The sequence below is a fragment of the Lepidochelys kempii genome, chromosome 4 (genome assembly GCF_965140285.1).
Source record: "Lepidochelys kempii isolate rLepKem1 chromosome 4, rLepKem1.hap1, whole genome shotgun sequence".
Taxonomy (NCBI): Eukaryota; Metazoa; Chordata; order Testudines; family Cheloniidae; genus Lepidochelys; species Lepidochelys kempii.
In genome coordinates this window covers 63,830,426-63,848,441 of record NC_136383.1, presented here as the reverse complement: position 1 = coordinate 63,848,441, position 18,016 = coordinate 63,830,426, and the positions used below count along the sequence as shown (strand labels likewise).

The window sequence follows — 18,016 nt, the reverse complement described above, 5'->3', positions numbered from 1 at the left end:
CCCTTGAAGCAGATTAATCCAATTACTTCTTGTCCTAACTTCAGTGGACATGGAGAATAACTGATCACTGATCTCTCTTTATGACAGCCCTTGCCATATTTGAGGAATATTATTAGGTCCCCCTTGGTCTTCTTTTCTCAAGACTTAAATATGTCCTTTAAAAAATACTTTCCCTCACACGTCATGTTTTCTAAACCTCTTATCATTTTTGTTGCTCTCCTCTGACTCTCTCCAGTATGTCCACATTTTTTTAAAAGCATGCACTAATAACTGGACATAATATTCCAGCTGAGGTGTCACCAATGCTGAGTATAGTGGAACAGTTACTTCCCATGTCTTACATGTGACAATTTTGTTAATATAATATAGAATTATGTTTGCCTTTTTTGCTTCTGCATCACATTATTGTCTCGTATCTGATAGGTTGTTGTGATGTGGCCTTTGTTGTTACAGAGTGGAGGAGAATAAAATGGCATGGAATGAATTTCAAGCAGCTAGAAATAATTCCTTCGGTTTAAAACAAAGGTATCAAGTGTAGTTAAAGCTACATCTTCTCCTAAGAGGAACAGTTAATCTTGCTGTTTTCTGAACATGATTCTTATTCCAGTAGTCCATCATCTCCAGCAACAGCTGATAAGACAGCTGTTTCTTTTCGTAGTTTGCCGTACATGCAGCTGAATTTCAAGAAGCTCTCAACTCTCTCATTAAAGTCATTAATATGAGCAGCTTCTCCCTCCATCATAACGAATGTATCATTGATTAGATTATGTGAGTGTGAGTCTGCAGCAGGCCCTGTGCTGACTCAGTTTACTATATGTGTTCTTACTATCAGAATTACAGTCTGGTCAACTGGATGCTGAAAACCACCAGGCAAAGGGTGCAGGTTCTCTGGCTGAGGTATTGGCATTCATTAAATATTAATGAATGTGAGTAAATTTGAGTTGACAGCATCTAGATGACAATGCAGAGGATGACCATTTTAGTTAGGTTTTCTTTTTACTGTATCAAAATGAAACATTGAGGAGGCAGAAGTGATTTTGTCTGTCTGCGGGCTATTTTAGTTTCATTAACCTAAAGTTAAGTTACAAATCCTTCCAGGTAGTAACAGTGCTGGTAATATATATCTCAAGCTTTAGTTTAGTAAAAGCAACATCAACCAAGATGTATTTGAATAAATAGCTAAGGAGCAAGCCTGAATTTTGCCTTCTGAGAGAAGAAATGCAAAGTTGGGAGGCACAGTGAAATCTGTCTTAAGTGGAAACTCAAATCAGATTGGAAAAATAAAGGAAAGCTACAGAAGTAGAGTAGTATTAATTACATGTTTAGGAGTATGGAATAGATTAGATAGGGAGGGGAAAAGATAACCTGACAGTATACTACAGAAAGAGCTTTAAAAGAATGAGCATTAAAGAGGGAAGAAAGTGTATGCCAAAGGGACACTTTCAATACTAATTGTCATGTATTTAAAATAAAAAACCTTTTTTATCTGTCTAACTAATAATTACTAACAATATTTTAAACAAAAATCCTTTAATTTTTTTTCTGTTTAATTTTTGCTATTCACTCAGTTTTGACAATGCAGCTAGATAAATTTCACTTGCTTATGGTTAGTTTCATTGCTGGGTCATTGCACATTCGCTGAATATTACAATATTGGGCTTGCAGATAATGAAAATATGCGTTCTTTTAAAATCAACTGGTTCAGTTAATTTTTGTTTATTTTTAAATCATGGCAACATTTCTATTTTTTTCAAACTTTCTAGAACGTTGTTTTACAAAACAAATGGGTCTAAATAGAACAGTGTCTCTTAAATTGTTTTTTTAAAACTAACTTACTGCCTAGATCTAAATTTTCATGTAAGAGATTGTCAAGGTTCCTCCCCCACTCTGAACTCTAGGGTACAGATGTGGGGACCTGCATGAAAAACCTCCTAAGCTTATCTTTACCAGCTTAGGTCAAAACTTCCCCAAGGTACAAAATATTCCACCCGTCGTCCTTGGATTGGCCGCTACCACCACCAAACTAATACTGGTTACTGGGGAAGAGCTGTTTGGACGCGTCTTTCCCCCCAAAATACTTCCCAAAACCTTGCACCCCACTTCCTGGACAAGGTTTGGTAAAAAGCCTCACCAATTTGCCTAGGTGACTACAGACCCAGACCCTTGGATCTTAAAAACAATGAACAATCCTCCCAACACTTGCACCCCCCCCTTTCCTGGGAAATGTTGGATAAAAAGCCTCACCAATTTGCATAGGTGACCACAGACCCAAACCCTTGGATCTGAGAACAATGAAAAAGCATTCAGTTTTCTTACAAGAAGACTTTTAATAAAAATAGAAGTGAATAGAAATAAAGAACCCCCCCCCCCTGTAAAATCAGGATGGTAGATATCTTACAGGGTAATTAGATTCAAAAACATAGAGAACCCCTCTAGGCAAAACCTTAAGTTACAAAAAAGATACACAGACAGAAATAGTTATTCTATTCAGCACAATTCTTTTCTCAGCCATTTAAAGAAATCATAATCTAACACATACCTAGCTAGATTACTTACTAAAAGTTCTAAGACTCCATTCCTGGTCTATCCCCAGCAGAAACCAGCATATAGACAGACACACAGACCCTTTGTTTCTCTCCCTCCTCCCAGCTTTTGAAAATATCTTGTCTCCTCATTGGTCATTTTGGTCAGGTGCCAGCGAGGTTACCTTTAGCTTCTTAACCTTTTACAGGTGAGAGGAGCTTTCCCCTGGCCAGGAGGGATTTCAAAGGGCTTTACCCTTCCCTTTATATTTATGACATGCTCCCCAAATCTCAGCTAGGGTGAAACACTGGCTGGGATTTCTTCCTGGAGCTCTAGGGAAAACAGAGTTAATAAGACACATGCATCTCTAAATATACTACCAAGTACATAAAGACTAACAATATTTTCCACATCTCAAGGACGATTTTAACCAGTTGATTCTGGGAAACTTTCACGGGAGAGTGCATCAGCCACTTTGTTAGAAGTTCCTGAGATGTGTTGGATGTCGAAATCAAAATCTTGGAGAGCTAAACTCCACCGAAGAAGTTTTTTGTTAGTTTCCTTGACGGTGTGAAGCCACTTCAGTGCAGCATGGTCGGTTTGTAGGTGGAAACGCCGTCCCCAAACATATGGGCATAGTTTTTCCAGAGCGTAGACAATGGCGTAACATTCTTTTTCAGTGATTGACCAGTTGCTTTCCCTCTCAGACAGTTTTTTGCTGAGGAACACTACAGGGTGGAATTCTTGATCAGGTCCTTTCTGCATTAAAACTGCTCCCACACCACGCTCGGACGCATCTGTGGTTACTAGGAACGGTTTGTCAAAGTCTGGGGCCCTTAGTACAGGGTCAGACATGAGTGTCGCTTTAAGCTTGTTAAAGGCCTTCTGACACTTTTCGGTCCACTGAACAGCATTTGGCTGTTTCTTTTTGGTTAGGTCTGTCAGTGGGGCAGTGATTTGACTGTAGTGCGGTACAAATCGTCTGTAATAACCGGCCAAGCCTAAGAAGGATTGAACCTGTTTCTTTGATTTTGGGACAGGCCACTTTTGGATAGCATCCACTTTGGCCTGTAGGGGGCTGATAGTTCCTTGACCCACCTGGTGTCCAAGGTAAGTCACTCTGTTTAGGCCTGTTTGACACTTCTTAGCCTTAACAGTTAGTCCTGCCTCCCTTATGCGCTCAAGGACTTTGTGTAGATGTTCCAGGTGGTCTGCCCAGGAATCCGAAAATATGGCCACATCGTCAAGGTAGGCGACTGCATATTCTCCTAATCCCGCTAGGAGACAATCTACAAGTCTTTGGAAAGTGGTGGGTGCATTTCGCAGCCCGAAAGGGAGTACATTAAATTCATACAGCCCGAGATGTGTGATGAAGGCTGACCTTTCCTTGGCAGATTCATCTAGCGGTACCTGCCAGTACCCCTTGGTTAAGTCCAAGGTAGAGATGAACTGGGCCCGTCCCAGTTTCTCTAATAGTTCATCTGTGCGTGGCATTGGATAGTTGTCTGGGCGAGTTACAGCATTTAGCTTACGGTAGTCCACACAAAAACGTATTTCCCCATCTGGTTTGGGAACTAGAACCACTGGAGATGCCCATGCACTTTCAGAGGGGCGGATTACACCCATTTGTAACATATCCTGGATCTCCCGTTCTATAGCAGTTTTAGCTTGAGGAGACACCCGGTAAGGTTGGACCCTAATTGGGTGAGCATTACCTGTGTCAATGGAGTGGTATGCCCGTTCAGTCAGTCCTGGGGTGGCTGAGAACGTTGGCGCATAGCTAGTGCACAGCTCCTGGATCTGCTGTCGCTGCATATGCCCAAGGGTCATGGAGAGGTTCACCTCTTCCACACCACCACCACATTTCCCTTCGTAGTAGACACCTTTGGGCCACTCAGCGTCATCTCCTCCCTGGGCTGTAAACTGACAAACCTTTAATTCTCTGGAATAAAAGGGCTTTAGAGAATTAATATGGTACACCTTAGGCTTTCGGTTGGAGGTGGGGAATGCTATGAGATAATTAACAGCTCCCAGGCGCTCCTGGACCGTGAATGGCCCTTCCCACGATGCTTCCATTTTATGGGCCTGGAGCGCCTTTAAGACCATGACCTGGTCCCCTACTTTGAAGGAACGCTCTCTGGCATGTTTATCATACCAGGCTTTTTGCTCTTTTTGAGCATCCTGTAAGTTTTCTTTAGCAAGGGCTAAAGAGGTTCGGAGGGTGTTTTGTAGGTTGGTTACAAAGTCCAGAATGTTAGTTCCTGGAGAAGGTGTAAATCTCTCCCATTGCTGCTTCACCAACTGCAATGGCCCCTTAACCTCACGGCCATATACAAGTTCAAATGGGGAAAACCCTAAACTGGGATGTGGTACAGCTCCGTAGGCAAAGAGCAACTGCTGCAACACTAGGTCCCAATCATTGGAGTGCTCATTTACGAATTTACATATCATGGCCCGCAAAGTTCCATTAAACTTCTCCACCATGCCATTTGTTTGATGGTGGTAAGGAGTGGCAACCAAGTGATTTACCCCATGAGCTTCCCAAAGGTTTTCCATAGTTCCTGCCAGGAAATTAGTCCCGCACCTGTGAGGATGTTGGAGGGCCAACCTACCCTGGCAAAAATGTCTGCTAGTGCCTGGCACACACTTTTAGCCCTGGTGTTGCTTAGAGCTACTGCTTCCGGCCATCGAGTGGCAAAATCCATGAAAGTCAGTATGTACTGCTTTCCTCTGGCTGTCTTTTTTGGAAAAGGACCCAGAATATCCACAGCTACTCGCTGAAATGGAACTTCAATGATGGGGAGTGGCTGGAGAGGGGCTTTGACCTGGTCTTGGGGTTTTCCCACTCTTTGGCACGCCTCACAAGACTGGACATAGGTAGAAACATCCTTGCCCATTCCCTCCCAGTGGAATGACCCCCCCAAACGGTCTTTGGTCCTGTTCACCCCAGCATGGTCACTAGGGTGATCGTGGGCTAAGCTCAAGAGCTTGGCCCGGTATTTAGTTGTAACTACCAACTGTCTCTGAGGATGCCAGTCTTCCTGGTGTCCCCCAGAAAGAGTTTCCTTGTATAAAAGTCCTCTTTCTACAACAAACCTGGATCGATTAGAAGAGCTGAGAGGCGGTGGGTTGCTCCGTGCCGCCGTCCAAGCTCTCTGGAGGCTTTCATCTGCTTCCTGTTCGGTCTGGAACTGTTCCCTTGATGCTGGAGACATCAGTCCCTCATTGGATTGTGGACCTAGGCTTGGTCCCTCTGGAAGCGATATAGGGGATGGAGCTGTTTCTGTTGACTGTGAACCGCTCTCCGCTCTCCGCTGGTGCACTATGTTGGGATTCAGGCTCCGGCTGAGCCTCTTGTGTCGGTTATCGGCTGCTGCCAGTTCAGGGTCGGTAGGGCCCTCTGGTGTTGAGGTTGCAAGGTCTGGTGTTGGTTGTTTGGCTGGTTCCGGTTCTGGGACTGGTTCCGTCTGGGTCTCTGGGACTGGATCCACTACTGCTGTTGCAGACATTGGCCTGGGGTCCGGGTCCATCACCTCTGACTGGGTCCTGATAGAAGTTTCCGGAACAGAGCTAGGCCTCACGGCTTGTTTAGCCTGGCTGCGGGTGACCGTTCCCACCCTCTTGGCCTGCTTCACATGATTGGCCAAGTCTTCCCCCAACAGCATGGGGATGGGATAATCATCATAGACTGCAAAAGTCCACCTTCTTGACCAGCCCTTGTACTGGACAGGCAACTTGGCTGTAGGCAAATTGAAAGAGTTGGACTTGAAGGGTTGAATCGTCACTTGGATCTCTGGGTTGATTAAATTGGGGTCCACTAAGGAAGCATGGATAGCTGACACTTGTGCTCCGGTGTCCCTCCACGCGGTGACCTTCTTCCCGCCCACACTCACAGTTTCCCTCCGCTCCAAGGGTATCTGGGAGGTATCTGGGCCTGCGGACCTCTGGTGTGATTCCGATGCAATGAACTGTAATCTGTTGGGGTTCTTGGGGCAGTTGGCCTTTACATGCCCCAGCTCATTACATTTAAAACATCGTCCAGCTGACGGGTCACTGGGGCGAGGAGGGTTGCTGGAGAACGGGGTGGTGGGACGATAAGGGGTCTGGAGGGTTCTTTGGGAGGTAGGTGGGGCTTTGGGCGGCCCCCGGTAATAGGGTGTGGTCTGGGGTGGTCCCTTCTGGTCTCTGCTCCAACAGCGACCAGTTTTCTTCTTCTCTGCTACCTCCACCCATCTGGCTCCAATCTCTCCTGCCTCGATTACAGTTTTGGGTTTCCCATCTAGGATGTATCTTTCTATTTCCTCAGGAACACCCTCTAAGAATTGTTCCATTTGCATTAGGAAGGGCAAATTTTCTGGAGATTCAACACTTGCTCCTGATATCCAGGCATCCCAATGTTTCACAATGTGGTAGGCATGTCGGGTAAATGACATGTCTGGTTTCCACCTTAGGGCTCGGAACCTCCGACGAGACTGCTTGGGTGTTATCCCCATTCTGACTCTCGCCTTGGATTTAAACAGTTCATACTTGTTCATGTGTTCTTTAGGCATTTCAGCTGCCACCTCAGCTAAGGGTCCACTGAGCTGCGGCCTCAGCTCTACCATGTATTGGTCAGTAGAGATGCTGTACCCAAGGCAGACCCTTTCGAAGTTTTCTAAGAAGGCCTCAGTATCATCACCTGCCTTGTAGGTGGGGAACTTTCTGGGATGGGAAGTGGTACCTGGAGAAGGATTGCTAGGGTTTGTTGGTATATTCTGCCGGGCCTTTATCCTCTCCACCTCCTCCACATGCTTCCTCTCTTTTTCCTTCTCCTCCTCCACATGCTTCCTTGCCTCCATTTCCCTCTTGTGGGCAGCCTCCTGTACCTCCTTCTTCAGCTGCATGAGTTCTATCTGTCTTTCATGTTCCCTTAGTTTTTCCTCAGCCTGAAATTTGGCTAATTCCAGCTGTTGTCGAGCCGCGGATTTTGTCATTCTAACCTCTCTGTTTTTAACTAACTTTACACCCGAGGTTTAGAAATAAACAAACAAAACTTGGCTGTAAAATTTTGCTGTGCTGGAATAGAATACCTATTCTCTGATAGTGATTGTCAGCCTACAGAAAAAGACAATTCCCTTGTCTCTGCTCTGGGCCCAAATTAAAGCAAAAAACCTCCAACTACTTGGAAACCTGCTTACCAGCAGCCCAAAGGAAAAGCAAATGGGTAGAACACACACCCCCTATTTACTTTTAGGAAGACAAGAAAAAAAAAAAACTCTGGGTTGGAAGACTGTGAATTTCCCTGCAGGAGTTAAGTACCCTGCCTCCAGGCAAAGAAAACCTGCAATTCACAAAGATAATCCCCTTTTGTTTCTGCTTGGCCACAAAGCAGAGAGAAGCTGCTTTCAATTTCAGCTGCTTTCTGGACTTCCTTTCCAAAGGAAAAAAAAATCCTTTTTAAAATCTGTATTTCTAGTTCAAAAAATCTCAACTGGATCTCAAAATGATTTCAGGTTAATCCCACCACTATGCCACCATGTCAAGGTTCCTCCCCCACTCTGAACTCTAGGGTACAGATGTGGGGACCTGCATGAAAAACCTCCTAAGCTTATCTTTACCAGCTTAGGTCAAAACTTCCCCAAGGTACAAAATATTCCACCCGTCGTCCTTGGATTGGCTGCTACCACCACCAAACTAATACTGGTTACTGGGGAAGAGCTGTTTGGACGCGTCTTTCCCCCCAAAATACTTCCCAAAACCTTGCACCCCACTTCCTGGACAAGGTTTGGTAAAAAGCCTCACCAATTTGCCTAGGTGACTACAGACCCAGACCCTTGGATCTTAAGAACAATGAACAATCCTCCCAACACTTGCACCCCCCCCTTTCCTGGGAAATGTTGGATAAAAAGCCTCACCAATTTGCATAGGTGACCACAGACCCAAACCCTTGGATCTGAGAACAATGAAAAAGCATTCAGTTTTCTTACAAGAAGACTTTTAATAAAAATAGAAGTGAATAGAAATAAAGAAACCCCCCCTGTAAAATCAGGATGGTAGATATCTTACAGGGTAATTAGATTCAAAAACATAGAGAACCCCTCTAGGCAAAACCTTAAGTTACAAAAAAGATACACAGACAGAAATAGTTATTCTATTCAGCACAATTCTTTTCTCAGCCATTTAAAGAAATCATAATCTAACACATACCTAGCTAGATTACTTACTAAAAGTTCTAAGACTCCATTCCTGGTCTATCCCCAGCAGAAACCAGCATATAGACAGACACACAGACCCTTTGTTTCTCTCCCTCCTCCCAGCTTTTGAAAATATCTTGTCTCCTCATTGGTCATTTTGGTCAGGTGCCAGCGAGGTTACCTTTAGCTTCTTAACCCTTTACAGGTGAGAGGAGCTTTCCCCTGGCCAGGAGGGATTTCAAAGGGGTTTACCCTTCCCTTTATATTTATGACAGAGATGTACCCGATAATCTAGTGAGATAGAAATTTGTCACATAATGTCATTATGGTATTTCTGGAGCAGTTTAAGAATATTTTAAAAATTTTATCAAGCAGGTTTGATTCTTTAACATCAATTACAGCTTCCCATGTACTCACTTTAGCCACTGTGATGCTGTCACATTCCATGAAGCAACTTTTTCTATACAATCCTTTCGTCTGTTCACCCAGAGGAAGCTGAAAATTATCTGCCTCATGCACTCTCTGCCTTGGGGCTGTATTTAAAAAATAATATGCCTTTTCCATGCCGTTAAATAGATCTATGTCTAACACAATGCCTTTTTGGAGGTAATGTCATAGTCTTATCACCTAACAAGAGGTTATGTGATCTGAATACTACTGACTTGACAGGTTTATGGCCATCATAAGCAACCAGGCATCTCCGCTGCCTAGAATTTGGAATAAGACTAAAAGCTTTTTGACTTTGTTTTATTGCCTAAATTTTCCCTGCAAGGCTTTATGCACCTTTAATGGAATCTCCCTGTCGACTCTCATACTCAGTGACACCTATTTACCTAATTTCTTTGGAGATAATTATGCTGGCATTTCATTTTATGGCTAGGTATTCAAAGCTTAAATAAGGTTAAACTTTCAGATTATTTTCATGTACATTGTATTGTGTTAGGGTGCTCTGACAAAAGAATTCAGGTTGGATCACTATCAGAACTTACAGAAAATAAATAAGAGTGCAGTGTAAAGGTCACGAACATTTATGATGAACTCCAGAACTATCTTACCCCGAAAAGTCAGTTCCACTGAAAGGTGTCAATATTTAATCTCTTACAGCAAAATTATTTGTGTCACAATATGCACCGCTATCACTGAAATGTCATCTTTGCTATGCTTTGTTACACTATCTCAAGATATAATTATGAAAAATTACAATCAAACAACCTTCTGCTCTGAGCAATATAATCAGAGGAAGTAATATGGAAGTTGTGACATTTTAACTGATAAATAAAAGCTTAATAATTAGTCAGGACAATAAATGTTAGATAATTGGTTTTAATATACCCCAAGATGAAATCAAAGCACGTATCACATGAAGGGAGAGCAGGCTCATTTTTTTTTCTCTAAAATCTGAGATGATGCTAATAGAACAAAAGAGTCAGGCTTTCTTTGTCAGATATACTCGATCACATGAATACCAATTGAAAGAAGTCATGGTTCTTTTTGAAAAAGTGCATTGTTTTATTCACATACAAAGAATTATTAATGACACAACATTGTTCCTATCACTTAGGAGTATCATGTTATGTTTTCGAAGTACCAGAAAAAATTATATCATTAGGGATTGTGACAAAGTTCCTCCTCTACCTTAGTGGGTCTTGCGATTATTGGTGGATTTGCTCGCCTTGGAGCTTCACGGCAGCCCTTAGTTTGGCCATTTTCGTGAACCCACAGTCCAGGTCAACTCCTCCTGTGTCTGACCAGTAGTTAGGAGGATTTGGGGGGAACCCAGGCCCGCCCTCTACTCCGGGTTCCAGCCTAGGGCTCTGTGGAATGCAGCTGTCCAGAGTGCCTCCCGGAACAGCTGTGCGACAGCTACAACTCCCTGGGCTACTTCCCCATGGCCTCCTCCCAACACCTTCTTTATCCTCACCACAGGACCTTCCTCCTGGTGTCTGATAATGCTTGTACCCCTCAGTCCTCCAACAGTCCACATTCTCACTCTCAGCTCCTAGTGCCTCTTGCTCCCAGCTCCTCACACGCACACCACAAACTGAAGTGAGCTCCTTTTTAAAAGAAGTCCTGATTAGCCTGCATTAATTGATTCTAGCAGCTACTTGATTGGCTGTAGGTGTTCTAATCAGCCTGCCTGTCTTAGTTGTCTCCAGAAGGTTCCTGATTGTTCTGGAACCTTCCCTGTTAGGAAACGGAACGTCTTTTGCTTGCTCCTCAGCTATTTGCTTTCTATTCTTTCCTAAAGCCCCCTGGCCCGGATTTTTCTTACGTTTTGCACCTGCCTTAGTCCCCCCCGACCGGGCCAGACGCTTTTTTGATTTTTCTTTTTATTTTTTATGTTTTTTTTCCGTCTACGTCCTTCACCAGCCATCCCCCCCACGCCTGCTTTCGGGCGCAGCTATTTGCCTCAGCTGAGCCCCCGGAGGGGGGGGGGGGGAAGATTGCCGATTTTGCTGTCCGGAGGGGGGAGTGGAAACCCCCAGACCCAGCCGTTTTGCCAGCAGCCCGGACCTTATAACATTCTTAACATACCGGAGGACTTGGAACACAGCCAACACAGCCGGAGACGGAGATTTCATCGGACAGAAGAAATAATATAAATCATCGTGACGGAGGCCGTAAGATTGAGTAACTTTCTGAATTATACTCTCGTGGGGGGGAGTTTGACTGTGATTACTTGCGTTTGTGGCGGCACAGGGGGTGTGGCGTGGAGACCCCCACCCCCGATCCATCGGTGCCCCTACCCCCCCATCGTTATTACAACTGTCACGGCCCCCCCGCAGTCTGTCCTTGCTGGCAATCTGCCATCTCCCTTCGGATCCAGCTGTTTGCTTTGAACTTTGCCTTCCGGACCGGACCTAACAACCGACCAACCAAGACTCTTTGGACAAACGTGTGTGGGTCTGCACCCCCCCCCCCCCCGGATTGCTTATCCCACAACTTGCCCCTTTTACTGGACCCCGATTTTGTTCCCCCCGCTCCTCCCAGCCCCCCTCCCTCGGCATTTTTTCCCTTCCCGTCTGCAGCCAGCGGAAGGAGGGGCTATTCTGCCTTCTCCCCCCCCCCTCCTCCTTCCGGTGTCTCCCTGTCTCTCCCTGCTCACAATGGCGGGGAACGAGAGGGGCGAGACTGCTTCAATAAAATTAGTTGTCCCTTCCACACCACCACCACCCCAGCCCAACCCCCAAGGTCCCCCCCCCTACTACTATTGTTAAGGTACTTGCCACCCCCCCTGCTGGGGCACCGGTAGCAGAAGGCACCAGGGTGATTGCTGCTGCTGCTGCACCCACCCCCCCCACAGATTCTAGGAAACCCCCCCCGGTTCGCCAGAAGGGCCAGGGCGGGTGGAAGGGAAAGGGCCCCGCTAAAACCACTGAGCCCTCCATGGCAGGGGCTGCCCCCACCGCTGCGGCCTTGTCATCAACCGTGGCGCCCCTCCCAGCGTTTCCCTCCACCAGCTCTGCGATTGTCCCTCCCCCGGCCCCCAGGACGTATGCCCGGGCGGCAGCGGGCTCCCCGCTGCCTGCCGCCTCGTCATCTCCCCCCCACCCCCTGCCTCCGCCACCATCACCAGCGGCCGAGGCCCTTTCCCCGCCTTGACCAGGAAGCACGGCGTCCGTTGCCTCCTGGTGCCCGCCTCGCCCCGCGTGGAGACATACGTGCAGGCGTTGGCGAAGGTGGTAGGACCCACGGCTATTGTGGCGGCCTCCAAGATGTATGGGAAGGTCGTTTTCTTCTTAGCCTCGGAGGATGCCGCCCAGGAGGCGGTGGAGAGGGGCCTGACGGTAGAGGGGGTGTTTGTCCCCCTAGAACCGTTAGAAGACCTGGGCGTTCGCCTCGTCCTTACCTCCGTTCCTCCCTTCTTACCCAATGCTGCCCTGTTACCCGCTCTTTCCACCCTGGGGAAACTTGTTTCTGTCATCAGCCCTCTCCCGTTGGGCTGCAAGGACCCCACCCTCCGTCACATTTTTTCGTTCCGCCGGCAAGTGCAGCTTCTGCCACCAGCAGGGGCGCGTGACGGAGAGGCGCTTGAGGGGTCCTTTCTAGTCCCCTACGAGGGAGCCCGCTATCGGGTCTTTTATTCTACCGGAGAGGCCCGGTGCTACCTCTGCCGCTCAGCGGGGCACGTCCGCAGAGACTGCCCTTTGGCTGGGGGGGGGAGGGGCACCCGAAACCCCCGAGACCCAGCAGGACATCGGCCCCGTCGCTGCTGACGCCCCTGGCTGCCCAGTACCAGAAACCAACCCTCCTCCTACTCGACCCATCGCTGCTCCCGTCCGGGCCCAAGAGATCCCTTCCCTACAATGCCCGGGCGAGCAAGGGGTTTCCACCCTTGCTAGTACCACCCCAATAGAGCCCATGGAGGAGGGTGTGGCAAGGATATTATCGGGTATAGGAGAGGGCCCTCCCCAAGGAGAGGCCCCCGCCCCTCATGTTGCCCCACCGCTACCTCCCCGAACCCCTAAACCATCGCCTCCGCCCCCCGACACGACCCCTGCTAACCAACCCCCAGATGATGCTATGGAGGGCTGGACCCTAGTCCAGGGGAAGCGAGGCAAGCGGAAGGCTCGAGCTCCGCTGCATCCACCCGACGCGGAAGCCCCCCGGAAGACCAGGAAAGGAGGCACTGCTATCGAGCCTCCCGCCACGGCCGCGAGCGAGATCCATCCGCCGGTGTCGGGAGGGGAAGACGGACTGGCATTGGAGGGCAGAATCCCCCCTCCACGGGAAACCCTCCCCTCCGAGACTCCTGAGGACACCCCTTCTGCCTGGACGCTACCCGAACCCCCCGCGGACCCCGAGGCAGCCGTTGAGGCAGGCCCTAGAGGAGAGGCCCCCGGGGTGGCAGGAGTTGGCCTCTCCTCCGTGTATGCGGAGATTGAGGCCCTAGATTTGACCCCGGTCACCCAGGGAGGGGATGATTTGCTGCCGGCTGGCCTCGAACTGGGCAGCCTTACCCCAGCCTCCCTTTCCCCATGCTCCCTCCCCCTTTTTGCCTTCCCGGGTGAGCACCCTGCAGAAGGCGGTCCACCACCTGATGTCGTGACCGCTAAAACCACCAAGGAGCCAGCACCTAGCATTATTGGGAGCCCCTCCCCTTCCCCCTTAACCCTTGATTCTGCTCAGGAGGCACTTTCCTTTAGCTGCTCGCCTCCTGCACCCCAGAGCCTTACCCCTGCCCCCACCCCTGCCCCTGCCCAAGGTCCCTCCTCCTGCAATGTTAATGCCGCCCCTGGGGTTATTTCCTTTCCGCCTTTTGCAGACTCCCCCCAGGGAGCAGTCTTTGCACTTTCTAGTCGCGACCCGTTAGGAGTGGCAATTTTTCCCCTGCCATCCCCCTCCACCCCAAGGTGTGAAATGAATTTAATAACCCCAGCCTGTCAGACGCCTCGTCGGTGGTCCGCACCCTGTCTACCTGCCTTAGCGGACCACGAGGCTGTATTAAGAGGCCCATCAGGGAATACCTCAGGAATTGTAACCCCACCCCCCCATGAGCTGCGGCATGCGCTACGGAAGTTCCTAGAGCACTCCCGTGGCGCCCGCGATAGGGCACAGCTGGCTCTTTGGCTATGGGGGGATTTTGATCAACTCCTCCAGGCCACAAAGGCCCTTATAAAGGAGGGCAGGGGGCAAGGAAAGCGCGGTGCTGCGGCCTACGAGCGAGCCCGCAGCTTCCGAAGCGATCTACTCACCCACGGGATGGGTCATGGGTTGCTGTGCAACCCGCCGGGGGCCCTGAACCCCCCCGCCAATACGAGACCCCCACCCCCCCAGCCCTCCGTATGACGCCTTTTATTATTGCGACCCTGAATACCAGGGGCTGTAGGATGGCTCTCCGCAGGTCCCAGGTGCTCTCTTACCTTCGGGAGGGGAGGTACTCTGTAGTTTTCCTGCAGGAGACCCATACGGACCCGGCCGCCGAGGACAGGTGGTGGCTGGAGTGGGGGGACGGGGTATACTTTAGCCACTTTGCGACCTGGCAGGCTGGAGTGGCAACCCTATTCTCCCCCAATCTACGGCCTGAGGTGCTAGGGGTCAATGAGGCCGTACCGGGCCACGTGCTGCACCTTCGAGTCCGTATGGAGGGGCTCGTGGTTAATTTTGTTAACATCTATGCCCCGCAAATGAGCTCCAGGCGGCCACAATTTTATCAGCAGGTGTCCGACTTTCTCGGCACCCTGGATTCGCATGAGTGCCTGGTCCTGGGAGGGGATTTTAACACCACCCTCGAGGAACGGGACCGCTCAGGGGCCGAACCGAGTCCGGCCGACGCGAATATTCTCCAAGGGATAGTCGACCATCACTCCCTAGTGGACGTCTGGCGCGACCATCACCCAGATGACACCTCCACGTTCACCTTTGTCCAGGTGGAGGCCCATCGGTCACACCACTCTCGGTTGGACCGTATTTACTTATCCCGTTTCCATCTTTCACAGGCCCACTCCTCCGCCATTCGGCCGGCCCCATTCTCCGATCATCATTTAGTCGCTGTAACGGTTTCCCTCCGTGCAGAGAGACCGGGGCCGGCCTATTGGCACTTTAATAACAGCCTGTTGGAGGACGAGAGCTTTGTGATGTCCTTCCGGGAGTTTTGGTTGGCCTGGCGAGAGCAGTGGCGTGCCTTTCCCTCGGTGCGGCGATGGTGGGATCTCGGGAAGGTGCGTGCCAAGCTCTTCTGCCGTGACTACACTCGGGGCACCAGCCGACGGCGAAATGCGGCGATAGAGCAGCTGGAACGGGAGGTCTTAGAGATGGAGAGGCGCCTGGCCGCCGATCCCGAGGACCCGTCCCTCTGCGGAGCGTGCCGGGAGAAGCGGGAGGAGCTCCGGGCCCTTGAGGACCACCGGGCCCGAGGTGCCTTCGTTCGATCCCGCATCCGCCTCCTTCGGGAGATGGACCGCGGCTCCCGCTTCTTCTATGCCCTGGAGAAAACGAGGGGGGCCAAGAAACACGTCACCTGCCTTCTTGCGGAAGACGGCACCCCCCTCACGGGTCCGGAGGAGATGTGTGGGAGGGCCCGTGACTTCTACACAAGCCTTTTCTCCCCGGACCCGACCTATCCTGACGCTTGCGAGGTGCTCTGGGAGGAACTCCCCACAGTCAGCGTGGGCGACCGAGACCGACTAGAGCTGCCTCTCACCCTGGCCGAGTTCTCGGAAGCCCTCCGTCGCATGCCCACCAATAAATCTCCGGGCATGGACGGGCTGACCGTGGAGTTTTACCGCGCGTTCTGGGACATTCTCGGCCCAGACCTAGTCACCGTCTGGGCTGAGTCCTTGCAGAGCGGGGTCCTCCCTCTGTCATGCAGGCGAGCGGTGCTCGCTTTGCTGACGAAGAAGGGGGACCTCCGCGATTTACGAAACTGGCGTCCCGTCTCACTCCTTAGCACGGATTACAAAATCGTAGCGAAAGCAATCTCGCTGCGGCTAGGGTCCGTGATGGCGGACGTGGTCCACCCAGACCAGACCTATACTGTCCCGGGTCGCAGCATTTTTGACAACCTCTTTCTCGTCTGAGACCTTTTGGAACTCGGGCGGAGAGATGGTCTATCGTTCGCCCTCCTGTCTCTTGATCAGGAGAAGGCGTTTGATAGAGTAGACCATGGGTACCTCCTGAGCACGCTGCAGGCGTTTGGATTTGGACCTCAGTTTGTGAGTTTTCTCCGGGTGCTGTATGCCTCCGCGGAGTGTTTGGTTAGGCTCAACTGGACCCTGACTGAACCGGTCAGCTTCGGGCGAGGAGTGCGGCAGGGGTGCCCCCTCTCGGGCCAGTTGTATGCTCTGGCGATCGAGCCTTTCCTCTGTCTCCTCCGCAGGAGGATGACAGGGTTGGTGCTGCGGGAGCTGGAGCTGCAGCTGGTCCTGTCGGCGTACGCCGATGACGTACTCCTCGTGGTCCAGGACCCGGGTGACTTGGCGCGAGTGGAGGCATGCCAAGCCATTTATTTGGCAGCCTCCTCCGCCCGAGTCAACTGGGTCAAGAGCTCTGGCTTGGCGGTGGGGGACTGGCGGCAGGTGAGCTCCCTCCCACCCGCACTTCAGACCATCCGGTGGAGTGCGGGTCCACTGCTCTATCTCGGCGTTTACCTTTCCGCCATGCATCCTTCCCCGCCGGAGAACTGGCAAAATTTAGAGGGCGGGGTGATAGAGCGGATCCGGAGATGGACGAGGCTTCTCCGATGTCTCTCCCTCCGAGGGAGAGCACTGGTGCTTAACCAACTAGTCCTGTCCACACTCTGGTACCGGCTCAACACCCTGGCCCCGGCCCCGGGTTTCCTGACCCATCTCCGGAGATTGATTCTAGAGTTCTTTTGGTCAGGAATGCACTGGGCCCCTGTTGGAGTTCTTCATCTACCCCTGAAGGAAGGAGGGCAGGGCCTGAAGTGTCTGTACACTCAGGTCCGCGTCTTCCGCCTCCAGGCCCTGCAGAGGCTCTTTTATAGTGCAAGTAGTTCGGCGTGGAGCATACTGGCGCACGCCTTCCTGCGCCGTTTCCAAGGGTTTCGATATGACCGGCAGCTCTTTTATCTTTCTCCGAGGGGTTTTCCGCGAGACCTCTCCAGGCTGCCGGTCTTCTACCAGGACCTCCTCCGGACCTGGAAATTGTTTCTAACAACCAGGTCCGTGGCTGCCACCGTGGGGGCAGATTTCCTCACGGAGCCCCTGCTACACAACCCCCAGCTCCGTGTGCAGGTGGCGGAGTCCCGCTCGGTGCGCCAGAGGTTGGTCCTGGCGGAAGTCACGAGGGTCGGAGACCTCCTGGACTACGACCGGAGAGACTGGCTGGATCCCCTGATGCTCGCTCGGCGCATGGGGCTCTCCAGCCTTCGTACCCCCCGGCGCGTACTTCAGGAGGTGAAGGCCGCCTTGACCCCCGCTGCTCGGGCTTATGTTAGCCGAGCCTTGTGCGAGGGCGCACCCCGCCCATCCCTTACCCCGGGCCCGCCGAACCTTTCCATCGGGCCCCCACCCCGTAGATCCCAACAAACCCCTCACCCTTTCACTGCAAGCCGGCTGCACGAACTGCAGCCGGTTAGCTTTCAAATTGCTCCACGGAAATACTTATATACACTTAGGCTTCACACCCTTCACGCCCACACCCTGGTGTCCCGCCCCGATACAAAGTGGCGGGATCTCCTGCCACCTTTGGAGGGTGAGCAACCTCGGTGGGCCAGCCTGTATTCCACCCTGGTCCCAAGGCCCGTCGGGGACATCAGTTGGCGGCTCCTTCACGGAGCTGTGAGCACGGGCGTGTTTTTGACACGGTTTACCCCCATTCCGGACACTTGTCCTTTTTGTAATGTGAGGGAAACCCTG

General features: G+C 50.7%; 1 protein-coding gene across 9 annotated transcripts in view; it reads left to right on the top strand.

Annotated features, from left to right (window-relative positions):
* The window catches only part of FSTL5 (follistatin like 5), a 564,833-nt gene that overhangs the window by 480,418 nt on the left and 66,399 nt on the right, over window positions 1–18,016 (top strand). The gene's annotated exons all lie outside the window — the stretch shown is intronic.